Genomic DNA, 14,145 nt, shown 5'->3' with positions numbered 1-14,145 from the left:
CAAGGACTTTGGGGAACAAGAAAGCCACACAGAGATATTTATAACAGCAAAAATATAACCATCTAGTCTTTTCAATCACAAATGATAGCATATCTAAACACAGTAGGAAAAATAAAAATAAAACTATAGCTGGAAAAAATATTCTCTTACCATAGTATGTGAGATACTCTGCTGTGTGTAAAAATGTCAATGAAACCAGAACGTTGAAAATCCAGTTTATTCCAGATGAACATGCGTTTCCTGTACTTCTTGCCCAAAGGGGATATATTTCAGAATTCACAGTCCAAGGCATTGGTCCCATTCCTGAGAAATACAAAATTAAAAATTTCAGTAAAGTAGTATGTAAGGAATTTAAAAAAGCGTAGCTTGTCTCCTCTAAAAAGAGACAATTTAATTAACACAACAATAGCCTTTGGTTTACCAGGTGCGAAGAAAACAAGATATAAAATAAGGCTCAGAAGTGCAGTCCAGGAGTACGGAGTAGGGCAGAAATTGTAAGCCCAGAATACTTCTTCTGTTTTGAATTTGGTTTCATTTTCACACCTGAAAAATAATGCAATATAAATATTAACTTAGTGTTTTAGGGTATAGTTGCAGAAATTCAATGTGATCATTTAGGATGTATTTGGAAGTTCCTTAATATCATTAAGGAAAAGGGTCCAAGATGTTTTTCTTGAAAAAGAAAGTTAAGATTTAAATATACAGTATTAAATATGCAAGCTCACAGAGAACTTTTTAGAGCTGAATATAATTCAAGAGCAACACAAAGAAATACATTGTACATACAACTCAATAGAAAAAAACCTGATTAAAAAATGGGCAGAGGCTCTGAATAGATTTTTTTTTAAAAGATTGGCACCTGAGTTAACATTTGTTGCCAATCTTCTTTTTTTTCTTCTTCTTCTTCTCCCCGAAGCCCTCCCAGTACATAGCTCTATATTCTAGTTGTTGAATAGACATTTTTCAAAAGAAGACACACAGATTGCCAATAGGCACATGAAAAAGTGCTCCACATCACTAATCATCAGGGAAATACAAATCAAAACCACAATGAGAAATCACTTCACATATGTTAGACTGGCTAGCATCAAAAAGAGAAGAGATAAGTGTTGAGAAGGATGTGGAGAAAAGGGAACCCTTGTGCACTGTTGGTGGAAATGTAAATTGGTTCAGCCTCTGTGGAAAACAGAATGGAGGTTCCTCAAAAAATTCAAAATAGAACTACCATCTGATCCAGCAATTTTACTTATATTTATCCAAAGAAAACAAGAACACTAACTTAAAAGGATATCTACTCTCATGTTCATTGTGGCATTATTTACAATAGTGAAGACACGGAATCAACCTAACTGTCCATCAGTGGATGAATGGATAAAGAAAAATGTATATATACACAATGGAATATTATTCAGCCTTAAAAAAGGAAATCTTGCCATTTGAGACAACAGAGACAGACCTTGAGGGCGTTAGGCTAAGCGAAATAAGTCTGGCCAAGAAAGATAAATAAGGTATGATCTCACTTGAATGTGTGATTTTGTTTAAAATAACAAAACAAGCTTACAGATACAGAGAACAGCTTGTTCATTATGGGAAGGGGGTGGGGGGGGGGGTGGTGGTGGGGTGAAATGGGTCAAAAGGCCCAAACTTCCAGTTATAGAAGAAATAAGTCCTGAGGATTTAATATACAGCATGGTGACTATAGTTAATAATACTGTATTGCATATTTGAAAGTTGCTAAGAGAGTAAATCTTAAAAGTTCCCATCGTAAGAAAAAAAAATCTGTATATATGGTGACAGATGTTAGCTAGACTTATTGTGGTGATCATTTCACAATATATCCAAATATTAAATCATGTTGTACACCTGAAACTAATATCATGTTATATGCCAATTCTACCTCAAAAAAAAAATATATTGTGTTTCATAGCATTTTTCATACAAGTCCGACACCATTTCCAGTTAGTCCTTGAAAGCTGCAGTAACACTTTTAGACCACTGAGAGTCAGTATGTTGTAGAAAGACTAGATTTTGCAGTCAGGACAAGACTCAAATTTCAGAACCAGCTTTTTCTTATCTGTAAAATAGGAATAATGCCTTACAAGTAATGTTAAGGATTAGAAGGGTCCTGTAAAGAGGTGATAGGGTAGATGAGGGCAGAGAACAATGCTTATATCTTATTCCAGCCAACCCTTTCCTTTTCTGCTGTGCATCCTTGCTTACTTCTCTATCAGTCACTCCTTGCTGTTTGCCTCCTAGTTCAACGGTGGAGCAAAGTCTTCTATGGTCTTAGATGGATTGTCAGGTTGAACTTCCAGTTCTTTACCTTAATTGAAATCTGAATTGCACCTCAAGATACACTCAGCCTCAAAAACATTCTTATCCCTTCTTGTTATTTTAGACTGTTGTTCTGCCTCCATCAACCTCTGTTTTTGAACCTTGACATCCAAGCCCTATCCTTACTGCTGTGTCTATGACCTCCATCATAACACCCTACCTGTCTTGATGATTTGGGTGCCTGGTCAGTCATCTTCTCCACCCGCTCTCATCCTTTGCCACATTCATTGATTTTTACTTCTAGCCCATCTAATACCGTGGCTTGATACTTCCTCATTTAACCTCTGAAAATGCAGACAGGGCTCTTCATAATTTGCTTGATCTGAAACTATTTTACTTTAAGTTCTCAAACACAGAGTATTCCTTTTCTGATTACAAGCACTTTATTTCCTCATTTCTGATAACTTGCTCCACACCCAAATCACAGTGTTTAGATTCTAAACTCCTCTCAGTATTCATTCACCTCATCGCTCAGCTTAGTCCATGCCAACACTGTCGTCTCTCGCCTCTAGAATCCATCTTTCTTTCCTCCATCCTTGTCGGCCATTCTCACCATTTCAGTTCCTAACCCTGTGCAGCACCATTAACTTCCTTCAATAACCACTTTTCAGAAGCTGGGCAAAACTGTGAAACCATGCTGCTGGGTTCTATGAAAAGTTCATGCTATTTCTTCTCAGTTGGGTCCCTAATTATGCTTCTTTATTTTTATCCCTTATGGTCTTCTCTACTGAATTCTTGGCTTATAGCAGAGTAGGCATTCAATAAATTTTGTCAACTATTGCCTCAATTAATTAAAATATTTCTTACTGTCCTCTAGCCTTGAATCTTTCCCTCTGCTTTCTAGGTACTAAGACCTTGGCTCCTTTCAATTTGAATGCCCTCACTTTTTCTCTACTGAACCTTTACTTTTCTATATTTTCTTTCAGCTTTTCTCCTACCTCCAATGGTAACATGTCTCTTGCCCTTTCTAAGGACTGCCATTCCTGCATCTCATTCTCCTGCTGTCTCCTCTGGGGTCATGTTCTATCAGTAGTCTGTTCTCTTTCTGCCATCTTTAGTTCCTTCCTACTAGACCCTTCTTTTTACAACACAAAAGATCACTTCTACTCAAATGTTCAACCCCTCTCATATTACTACTACTAGCTTGTTTGAAATTACAGACAAATTTATCCTAGTGAGCTCTACATCCTCACTACCCACTCTTTCCTTCACAGCCCTGCTCCCCTATCCACCCAGATGCCAGCTGACTCTTACTCAGGCTGTTTTCCGAATCTGCTCACCCAAAAGTCCTCAATGACCTCCTGATCCCCAAATTCATTTATCTTGCCTTAATTTTGAGGCTCTGATGACTCTGTGGTGGTTGATCTTGCTGACAACCCTCCTTCTCCTTCCCCTTTACTTTTAGATCTATAGCTTCACCTTATCTCACTGACATATATGTCTTCATTGCCTTTTTAAAATGCCTCTTCCTCCCCTCAACTCTAAATATAGCTGTTCTCTAAGGCTCTATTCCGGGGTTTATACCCTCTCTCTTAATCATCTCATCTAATTTTAGGGCTTTTCAATCTCCACGTGGATGCTGAAAGGTTATTCTAGCCTCGACCTTTTTCTCAAGCTCCATTGCTGGAACTTAGGTATCTGCTGTGCATCTACAGCTAGATATCCTGCTGTGGCCTGAGCACAGTATGGCTGCAAGGGAATGCCATGTCTTCTCCAGGAGGTGGGAGTTGGGCTGTTCTGGGTTCAAATCATGACTCTATCCCTTATTAGCTGTGCTCATTCATTCAAAAATTTAGATAATGAGTGCTTTTTGTGTGTCAGACATTAGTGATATAGCTCTGAACAAAATAACCACCGTCTGCATTTGTGCAAACTAGAGTTTAGGGGCACAGATGCAGTCCTGTTTCCTGATCTGTAAAATAGGGCAAAAGACCATTATCACAGGCTGTTAGGAAATGAAATGTGAAAATGCATACTGAGTGCTTAGCACACTGTCTGGCATGTAGTGAGTATATGCACAGTAAGTATTACTTTACTAGTGCCTCTCATGACATTTCTGTTTGAGTTAACACCTCCATTCCTTGACTGGAAATTGATTAAAATCTTGGAGTTATCTTCAATCTTTTCTTATCCATCTCTTTTTTTAAAGTTTATTTTCTTTATTGAGCTAAGATTGGTTTATAACATTTTGTACATTTCAGGTGTACATCATTATATTTTAAATTCTGTTTAGACTACATCATGTTCACCACCCAAAGTCTAATTACCATCCATCACTGTACACATGTGCCCTTTTACTCCTTTGCCCTTCCCCCTCCCCTCTTTGCCCTCTAGTAACTACCAATCTAATCTCTGTATCTATGTCTATGTTTCTTCTTGTTGTTTTTACCTTCCACTTATGAGTGAAATCATATGGTATTTGTATTTCTCCCTCTGACTTATTTCGCTTAGCATAATACCCTCAAGGTCCATCCACGTTGTCACAAATGCCAAGGTTTCATCATTTTTTATGGCTGAGTAGTATTCCATTGCGTGTATATATCCCCCTCATCTTCTTTATCCATTTATCCATTGATGGAAACTTGGGTTGTTTCCATGTCTTGGCTATTGTGAATAATGCTGCAATCTTTTTGACTTAGTGTTTTCATGTTCTTTGGATAAATACCCAGAAGTGGGATAGTTGGATCATATGGTAGTTATATTATGAATTTTTTGAGGAATCTCTATACTGTTTTCCATAGTGGCTTCACAAGTTTACACTCCCACCAGCAGTGTCTGAGGGTTCTCTTTTCTCCACATCCTCTCCAACACTTATTTCCTGTCTTAATGATTATAGCCATTCTGAACGGCGTCAGGTGACAATAGCTCATTGTAGTTTTGATTTGCATTTTCATGTGCCTGTTGGCCATGTGTATATCTTTGGAAAAATGTTCAGATCCTTTGTCCATTTTCTAATTGGGTTATTTTTGTTGTTATTGTTGAGTTGTATGAGTTCTTTATGTATTTTGGATATTAACCCCTTAACAGATATATGATTTCCAAGTATCTTCTCCCAATTGTTAGGTTGTTTTTTCTTTTTCTTTCTTTTTTTTTTTTTTGAGGAAGATTAGCCCTGAGCTAACTTCTGCTGCTAATCCTCCTCTTTTTGCTGAGGAAGACTGGCCCTAGGCTAACATCCGTGCCCATCTTCCTCTACCTAGCATGGCTTGCTAAGTGGTGCCTTGTCTGCACGCAGGATCCAAACCGGCAAACCCCCGGCTGCTGAAGTGGAACGTGTGAACTTAACCACTGCACCAGTGGGCCAGCCCCTGGTTTTTCATTTTGTTGGTGGTTTCCTTTGCTGTGGTGAAGCTTTTTAGTTTGGTGTAGTCCTACTTGTTTATTTTTACATTCATTTCCCTTGCCTTGGGGGAGTCATTGTATTCAAAAAGATACTGCTAAGACCAATGTTGAAGAGTTTATTGCCTATGTTTTCTTCTAGGAGTTTTATGGTTTCACAATTTACATTCAAGTCTTTAATCTATTTTGAGTTAATTTTTGTGTACAGTGTAAGATAATGATTTTTTTCTTTTGCATGTGACTGTCTAGTTTTCCCAACACCATTTATTGAACAGACTTTACCTTCTCCATTCTAAGTTCTTGGCTCATTTGTTGAAAATTAGCTGTCCATAGATGTGTGGGTTTATTTCTGGGCTCTTGATTCTATTCCATTGAGCTGTGTGTCTGTTTTTGTGCCAGTGCCATGCTGTTTTGATTACAATAGCTTTGTAGTATATTTTGAAATCAGGGAGTGTAATACTTCCAGCTTTGTTCTTTTTTCTCAGGATTGCTTTGGCTATTCAGGGTCTTTTGTTGTTCTATATCATATAATTTGGGGATTCCTTGTTCTATTTCTGTGAAAAATGTCATTGGGAAATTTTGATAGGGATTGAACTGAATCTGTAGATTGCTTTAGGTACATTTTAACTATGTTAATTCTTCCCATCCATGAACATGGAATATCTTTCCATTTATTTGTGTGTCTTCTTTGAACAATGTTTTATAGTTTTCAGTGTATAGGTCTTTCATCTTTTTGGTTAAGTTTATTCCTAGGTATTTTATATTTTTGCCATTGTAAATGGGATTGTATTCTTAATTTCTCCTTCTCCTATTTCATTGTGTTACAGAAAGGCAAGTGATTCTTGTATGTAGATTTTGTATCCTGCATCTTTACTGTATTCGTTTATTATTTATAATAGTTTTTTGTTGGATTCTTTAGAGTTTTCCATACATAAAATCCATCTGCAAATAGTGACAGTTTTACTTCTTCCTTTTCAATTTGAATCTCTTTATTTCTTTTTCTTTCCTGACTCCTCTGGCAAGGACTTTCAATACTGTGTTAAATAAGAGTGGTGAAAATGGGCATCCTTGTCTTGTTCCTGTTCTTAGAGGGAAAGATTTCAGTTTTTCACCATTGAGTATGATGTTAGCTGTGGGTTTGCTATATATGGCGTTTATTATATTGAGATACTTTCCTTCTATGCCCATTTTATTCAGTTTTTAAAAATTATAAATGGATGCTCTGTCTTGTTGAATGCTTTCTCTGAATCTGAGATGATCATGTGATTTTTATTCTTCATTTTGTTAATGTGGTGTATCACACTGATTGATTTGCAGATGTTGCACCATCCATGCACCCCTGGAATAAATCCCAATTGATCATGGTGTATGATCCTTTTAATGTATTGTTGTATTTGATTTGCTAGTATTTTGTTGAGGATTTTTGCATCTATGTTCATCAGTGATATTGGCTTATAATTTTCTTTTTTTGTGTGTTGTCCCTGTCTGGTTTTGGTGTCAGTGTAATGTTGGCCTCATAGAATGAGTTAGGAAGCGTCCCCTCCTCTTCAATTTTCTGGAAGAGTTTGAGAAGGATAGGTATTGAGTCTTCTTTAAATGTTTGGTAGAATTCACTGGGGAAGCCATCTGGTCCTGGGCTTTTGTTTTTTAGGCGATTTTTCATTACTGTTTTGATCTCCTTACTAGTGATTGGTCTATTCAGATTATCTATTTCTTCTTGATTCAGTTTTGGAAGGTTGTATGATTCTAGGAATTTATCTATTTCTTCTAGATTATCCAATTTGTTGGTGTATAGCTTTTCTTAGTATTCTCTTATAGTCCTTTGTATTTCTGTGGTGTCCATTGTAATCTGTCCTCTTTCATTTCTGATTTTATTTATTTGAGCCTTCTCTCTTTTTTTCTTGGTGAGTCTAGCTAAAGGTTTGTCAATTTTGTTTATCTTTTCAGAGAACCAGCTCTTAGTTTAATTGATTTTTTCCACTATTTTTTTAGTCTCTATTGTATTTATTTCTGCTTTAATTTTTATTATTTCCTTCCTCCTGCTGATTTTGGGCTTCATTTGTTCTCCTTTTTCTAGTTCCTTGAAGCACACTGATAGATTGTTTGAGAAAAATCTTGTTTTTTGAGGTAGGCCTGTATTGCTGTAAACTTCCTTCTTAGTACTGCTTTTACCATATCCCATAAATTTTGGTATGTCATATTTTCATTTTCATTTGTCTCCAGGTATTTTTTGATTTCTCCTTTAATTTCTTCATTGATCAATAGTTGTTCATTAGCATTGTGTTTAATCTCCACATATCTCTGGCTTTTCCAGTTTTCTTCTTGTAGTTGTTTTCTAGTTTCATACCATTATGGTCAGAAAAGTTGTTTGGTATTATTTGAATCTTCTTAAATTTTTTGAGACTTGTTTTGTGGCCTAAGATGTGATCTACTCTGGAGAATGTCCCATGTGCATCTGAAAAGAATGTGTATTCTGGAGGCTGGCCCAGTGGCATAGTGGTTAAGTTCGTGTGCTCTGCTTCAGTGGCCCAGGGTTTGCCAGTTCAGATGCTCAGTGCAGACCTACACACTGCCCATCAAGTCATGCTGTGGCGGTATCCCACATAGAAGCACTAGAAGGACTTACAACTAGGATATACAACTACGTACTGGGACTTTGGGGAGAAAAAAAAGAAGAGGAAGATTGGCAACAGATGTTAGCTCAGCGCCAATCTTCCTCACCAAAAAAAAAGAATGTGTATTCTGCAGTTCTTGGATGGAATGTTCTGTATATATCTACTAAGTCCATCTGGTCTAATGTGTCACTTAAGGCCAATGTTTCCTTATTGATCTTCTGTTTGGATGATCTATTCATTGATGTAAGTGGAATGTTAAAGTTCCCTATTATTATTTTGTTGCTGTCATTTTCTCCTTTTATGTCTGTTAAAGATTGCTTTATGTATATAGGTGCTCCTATTTTGGGTAAATAGATATTTACAAGTTTTATGTCCTCTTGTTGGAATTGCTTCCTTTATCATTATGTTATGCCCTTTGTCTCTTGTTCTTGTTTTAAAATCTATTATGTCTGATATAAGTATTGCCACTCCAGCTTTCTTTTTGTTTCCATTTGCTTGGAGTATCATTTTCCCTCCCTTTACTTTCAGTTTGTGAGTGTCTTTAGATCCAAAGTGTGTGTCTTGCATGCAGCATGTATAGGGGTCTTTTTTTTTTATCGATTTAGCCACCCTTAGTCTTGTTATTGGAGCACTTAGTCCATTGACATTTAAAGTAGCTATTGATAAGTATGTACTTATTGCCATTTTGTTACTTTTTTCTGGATGTTTTTGTAGTTCTTCTCTGTTCCTTTCTTCTTCTCTTGTTCTCTCATGATTTGATGGCCTTCTTTAGTGTTATGTTTGGCTTCCTTTCTCTTTATTTTTGTACGTATTATTATAGGTTTTTGGTTTGTGATTGTCACAAGGTTCGTATATAATAATCTATGTAAATAATAATCTATATTGTTTATGGTCTCTTAGTTTGACTTCTTACTAAAAGCCCTACACTTTTATCCTCCCCTGACATTTCATGTTTTTTATATCCTATTTTACTTATTTTATTTTTGTGGATCCCCTATCTTCTTATCATGGAATTAGATAATTTTAGTACTTCTGTCTTTTGACCTTCATACTAGCTTTATAGGTGGTTGATCCACTACCTTTACTGTATATTTGCCTTTACCAGTGATTTTTTTTCTTTGATAACTTTCTTATTCCTATTTGTGGTCTTTTCTATTCCATTTAAATAAGTCCCTTTGACATTTCTTGTAAGGCCAGTTTAGTGGTGATAAACTCTTGTAGTTTTTTCTTGTCTGGAAAACTCTTTCTTTCTCCTTCCATGATATGAATGATAACCTTGACAGGTAAAGTATTCTTGGCTGTAGGTTTTTTCCTTTCAGCACTTTGACTATATCATGCCACTCCCTTCTAGCCTGTAAGGTTTCTGCTGAGAAGTCAGCTGATAGCCTTATGGGGTTTCCTTTGTATGTAACTTGTTGCCTTTCTCTTACAGCTTTTAGGATTCTCTCTTTAATTCCTGACATTTTAATTATAATGCGTCTTGGCGTGGACGTCTTTGGCTTCACCTTGTGTGGTGCTCTTTGCACTTCCTGTACCTGGATGTCTATTTCCTTCCTTATGTTAGGGAAGTTTTCAACTATTATTTCTTCAACTGGGTTCTCTGCCCCTTGTGTCTCTCTTCTCCTTCTGTGAAACCTATAATATGGATGTTAGTATGCTTGATGTTGTCCCAGAGGTCCCTTAGACTGTCCTCATTCTTTTAAATTCTTTTGTCTGTTCAGCTTGGGTGATTTTCTCTACTCTTTCATCCAGATCGCGGATCCTTCTTCTGTGTCATCTACTCTGCTATTGATTCTCTCTACTGAATTTCTCATTTCCATTATTGTATTCTTCTGTTCTCAATGGTTCTTTTTTATATTTTCCAATTCTTTGTCAAAGTTCTGTGTTCATCTCTTCTTCTCCCAAGATCAGGGAGTATCCTTATGACTACTAGATTGTACTCTTTGTGAGGTAGATTGTTTCTGTTTTCTTTAATTCTTTTTCTGAGGGTTTGTCCTATTCCCTTATTTGGAACATATTTCTTTGTCTCCTCATTTTGCCTACTTCTCTGTAGTTATATCTATGTATTAAGTAGCTCAGCTGCATCTCCTGATCTTGGAAATGTGGCCTTATGTAAGAGATGCTTTATGGGGCCTGGCAATGTGCTCCTCTCTCATCACCTGTGCCAGATGTTTCCTTGTGTGGGTTATGTGTGCCCTTCTGTTGTGGTGGAGTTGCTACTGCTACAGGCGCATGGGTAGGTTAGGCTGGCCCCCAAGCTGGCTGGTTGTAAGGCTCAGCTGGGTGTGGCTGCTGCAGTGACTTTATAGCATGGGGCAAGCCCTGGCATGGCTGGCTGTAAAGTCTAATAGCATACAACCACTGCTATTTTGCTGTTAAGTGAGTCAGGCCCCCACTGTGGCTGGTTGCTAGGCTCAGGGGTTCACAATTGCTATAGGCTTTCAGTGTGGCTCCCTGTAGTGCGCGGCCATTGTCAGCTCTCTCAGGAGTGTAGATGGGTAGAGCTGGCTCCAGGTGTGGCAGTGTACAATCATTTCAGGTGTTCGAATGTGGGGCAGATCCTCTATGTGGCTGTTTGCAATGGCCAGCAGCACAAGTCTGCTGTGGGCCCATGTGCCCCACCAACACAGGCCTGCACACACACCTTGTCAATGTGGACCCACAAGTTTGCTACGGGCTTGCTGTGGGCAGGGCCAGTCCCTGGGGCAGGCTGCCTGCTGCCTGGCTGTGCTTGATTGCCACGGGTGCTCTACTGGGTAGGACAGATTCCTGCACTAACAGGCTAAAGGAGGAAATCCAACGGCAGCTGCCAATGTCTGTGTCAACACAACTGAACTAGGTCACAGTAATGGTTGCTACCAGTGTCTCAGTCCCGGGGGTGGGGTGGGGGGTGGGCTCAGCTGCCTCCTGCCTCTCTGAGATGTGCTCCAACCTTAGTAAGTGAGTCAGTTTTACTAATGAACTATGCACTTTTCTTTCTGGTGTTTTTGTGTCGGTTTCCAGATCGGGTGAATCTGTGTGTGGGCCCTTTAAGATCAGGTTTTCCTTTCTCTGAAATTTTGTGGTTTTTCCGGGCGTATTCCCTATTGGTTTTCAAAGCCAGCAAAGCCAGGTATTATGGGATTTCATCTTGGCTGTGCTGAATCCAAGGGCTGGGATGCCTATTGTGGCATAAAATCCCTGGCTCCTCTGAGAAAAGCTCTGTACCTTTGAGATTGCTCCTGGCCATGAAGCGCCATGGCTAGGATGTGTTTTTTTCCTCAGCAGAGTTGTATTTCTGCCTCTTCCACCTGTCAGTGTTGTCCCTTGTGGGGGTTATTTTTACCCAGTTTCCAGATCTCTCTCAGAGGAAACTGTTCCACAAGTAGTTGTAGATTTGTTGTGTCCATGGGAAGAAATGAGTTCAGAGTCCTCCTACACTGCCATCTTCCAAACTCTCTACCTCTCTTTCAATGCGCCATACTTTTAAGTCTAAGTAAAGAAGAGTGACTAAGACTATAAGCTCTGGAACTGACATCCCATGTTCAAATCTAGGTTGGGACATCCAGGTTTGAAGCTAGTCACTTAACTTTTCAAAACCTGTGTGAAATAAGGATTTTTTTTTATTGAGGTCATAATAGTTTATAACACTGTGAAATTTCAGTTGTACATTATTATTTGTCAGTCACCATATAAATGTGCCCCTTCACCCCTTGTACCCATTTCCCAACCCCCTTCCCCTGTGATAACCACTAAACTGTTGTCTTTGTCCGTGAGTTTCTCCAACATATGAGTGAAATCATACGGTATTTGTCTTTCTCTGTCTAGCTTATTTTGCTTAACATAATACCCTCCAGGTCTATCCATGTTGTTGTGAATGGGACGATTTTATCTTTTTTCTGGCTGAGTAGTATTCCATTGTATATATATACCACACCTTCTTTATCCAGTCATCGGTCGATGGGCACGTGGGTTGCTTCCACTTCTTGGCTATTGTGAATAATGCTGCAATGTAACTCCCTTTGAATTGTTGATCTCAAATTCTTTGGATAAATAACCAGTAGTGGGATAGCTGGGTCATATGGTAGTTCTATTTTTAATATTTAGAGAAATCTCCATACTGTTTTCCATAGTGGCTGCACCAGTTTGCATTCCCACCAGCAGTGGATGATGGTTCCCTTTTCTCCACATCCTCTCCAACATTTGTTATTTTTTTGTCTTGGTGTTTATAGCTATTCTAATGGGTGTAAGGTGATATCTCAGTGTAGTTTTAATTTACATTTCCCTGATGATTAGTGATGCTGAACATCTTTTCATGTGTCTACTGGCCATCTGTATATTTTCTTTGGAAAAATGTCCGTTTAGCTCCTCTGCTCATTTATTGATCAGGTTGATTGATTTTTTGTTGTTGAGTTGTGTGAGTTCTTTATATATTTTGGAGATTAACCCCTTGTCGGATATATGATTTGTAAATATTTTCTCCCAGTTGGTGGATGGTCTTTTCACTTTGTTCCTTGTTTCCTTTGCCTTGCAGAAACTCTTTAGTCTGATGAAGTCCCACTTGTTTATGCAAAAAGGATTTTTGTGCCATCTGTCTCAAAGAGCTATTTTGAGGTTTACATGAGATAATGTATGCAAAGAACTTCACAAGGTATGGGTAAGAAATCATATTTCCTGGAGATATTTTCTTGAACCTGACTCTTCTTAGTTGCATTAATAGCATCCTAATTCAGACTCTTGAGTGTTTGTGTCATCAACTGCATCTGTCTCTGTGGCAGACTCGATAGTGTCACCCCTCTATAATCTGTGTTTCCTGATGTTCCTGCTCTTGTTTAACCCTCTCCCTTTGAGTGTGGAAGTGACCTGTGACTTGCTTCTAACCAACAAAATGTGGCAAAAGTGACAGGACATGTGATTAAGTAAGATTACAGTGCTCTCCAGCTGAAGTCTCTCACTCCCTTGCTGGCTTTGAAAAAGCAAACTGCCCTGTTGTGTGATGCCAATGTAGGGATGCTCATTGAAGGAAGTGAGAGAAGTCTTTAGGAGCTGAGGGTAGCCTTTGGTTGACAGCTAGCAAGAAACTGAAGTCCTTGGTGCAAAAGTTACGCAGCAATAGAAAATGAGTAATAATTATTTTTCCTTCTTTCAGCATTCCTTTCTTCAAACTACTACCCCACCAAGTTGAGCTCTAGAGCATTGCTCTTGCCACCTCACGGCTGAAAAACCTTCATCCCACTTGTCCCAACTATGAAATGGGGCTTGCAAACTTTGGGTGCAGCCTACCTTATCCTACACTCCTATACAAAATCCTTTTCTCCAAATAGACTAGACTACTTATTTTCTGAACCTGCTTTCCAGACCCAGCATCTTCTATTCATGCCATTTCCTACAAGTGAAGGCAAACTCTCAGTCCTCATCTCCACCATCAAAATCTACCTCAGCCCTTAAGGCTAGTACAGATGCCACCCACTCGCCTTTCTGCAGTATTCTCACTCTCCTCTCAATGCTTTTCATTGTCCTCATTTATATCATCATCACATAGTGCTCTGTGTTATCCTATTTGAATATACTCCCTCTTCTACTGCTCTGGGCACTCATCCCAGGCAGCAGAGCACAAGGGTTAAGGGCATAGAGTCTAGAGTAGACTGCAGGATTTTGTATGTTGGTTCTGCTACTAACCAGCTGCATAACTTTGGGCAAGTTACTTAACCTATTTGTACCTTGGTGTTTTTTTTTTGTTTTTTTTTTTGAGGAAGATTAGCCCTGAGCTAACATCTGTTGCCAATCCTCCTCTTTTTGCTGAGGAAGACTGGCCCTGAGCTAACATCCGTTCCCATCTTCCTCCACTTTATATGTGGGACGTCTACCACAGCGTGGC

At 38.6% G+C, this 14,145-nt stretch overlaps 1 long non-coding RNA gene across 1 annotated transcript in view; it reads left to right on the top strand.

Moving 5' to 3' along the window:
* Positions 1-14,145, top strand: part of LOC123276272 (uncharacterized) — a 29,772-nt gene that overhangs the window by 10,510 nt on the left and 5,117 nt on the right. The window contains exon 2 of the long non-coding RNA XR_006512616.2: positions 12,802-12,918. This is a non-coding gene — a long non-coding RNA (uncharacterized lncRNA). The remainder of the gene's footprint in view (positions 1-12,801; positions 12,919-14,145) is intronic.

The sequence above is a fragment of the Equus asinus genome, chromosome 21 (assembly GCF_041296235.1).
Source record: "Equus asinus isolate D_3611 breed Donkey chromosome 21, EquAss-T2T_v2, whole genome shotgun sequence".
Lineage (NCBI taxonomy): Eukaryota > Metazoa > Chordata > Mammalia > Perissodactyla > Equidae > Equus > Equus asinus.
This window is presented reverse-complemented; position numbering and strand designations above follow the sequence as displayed.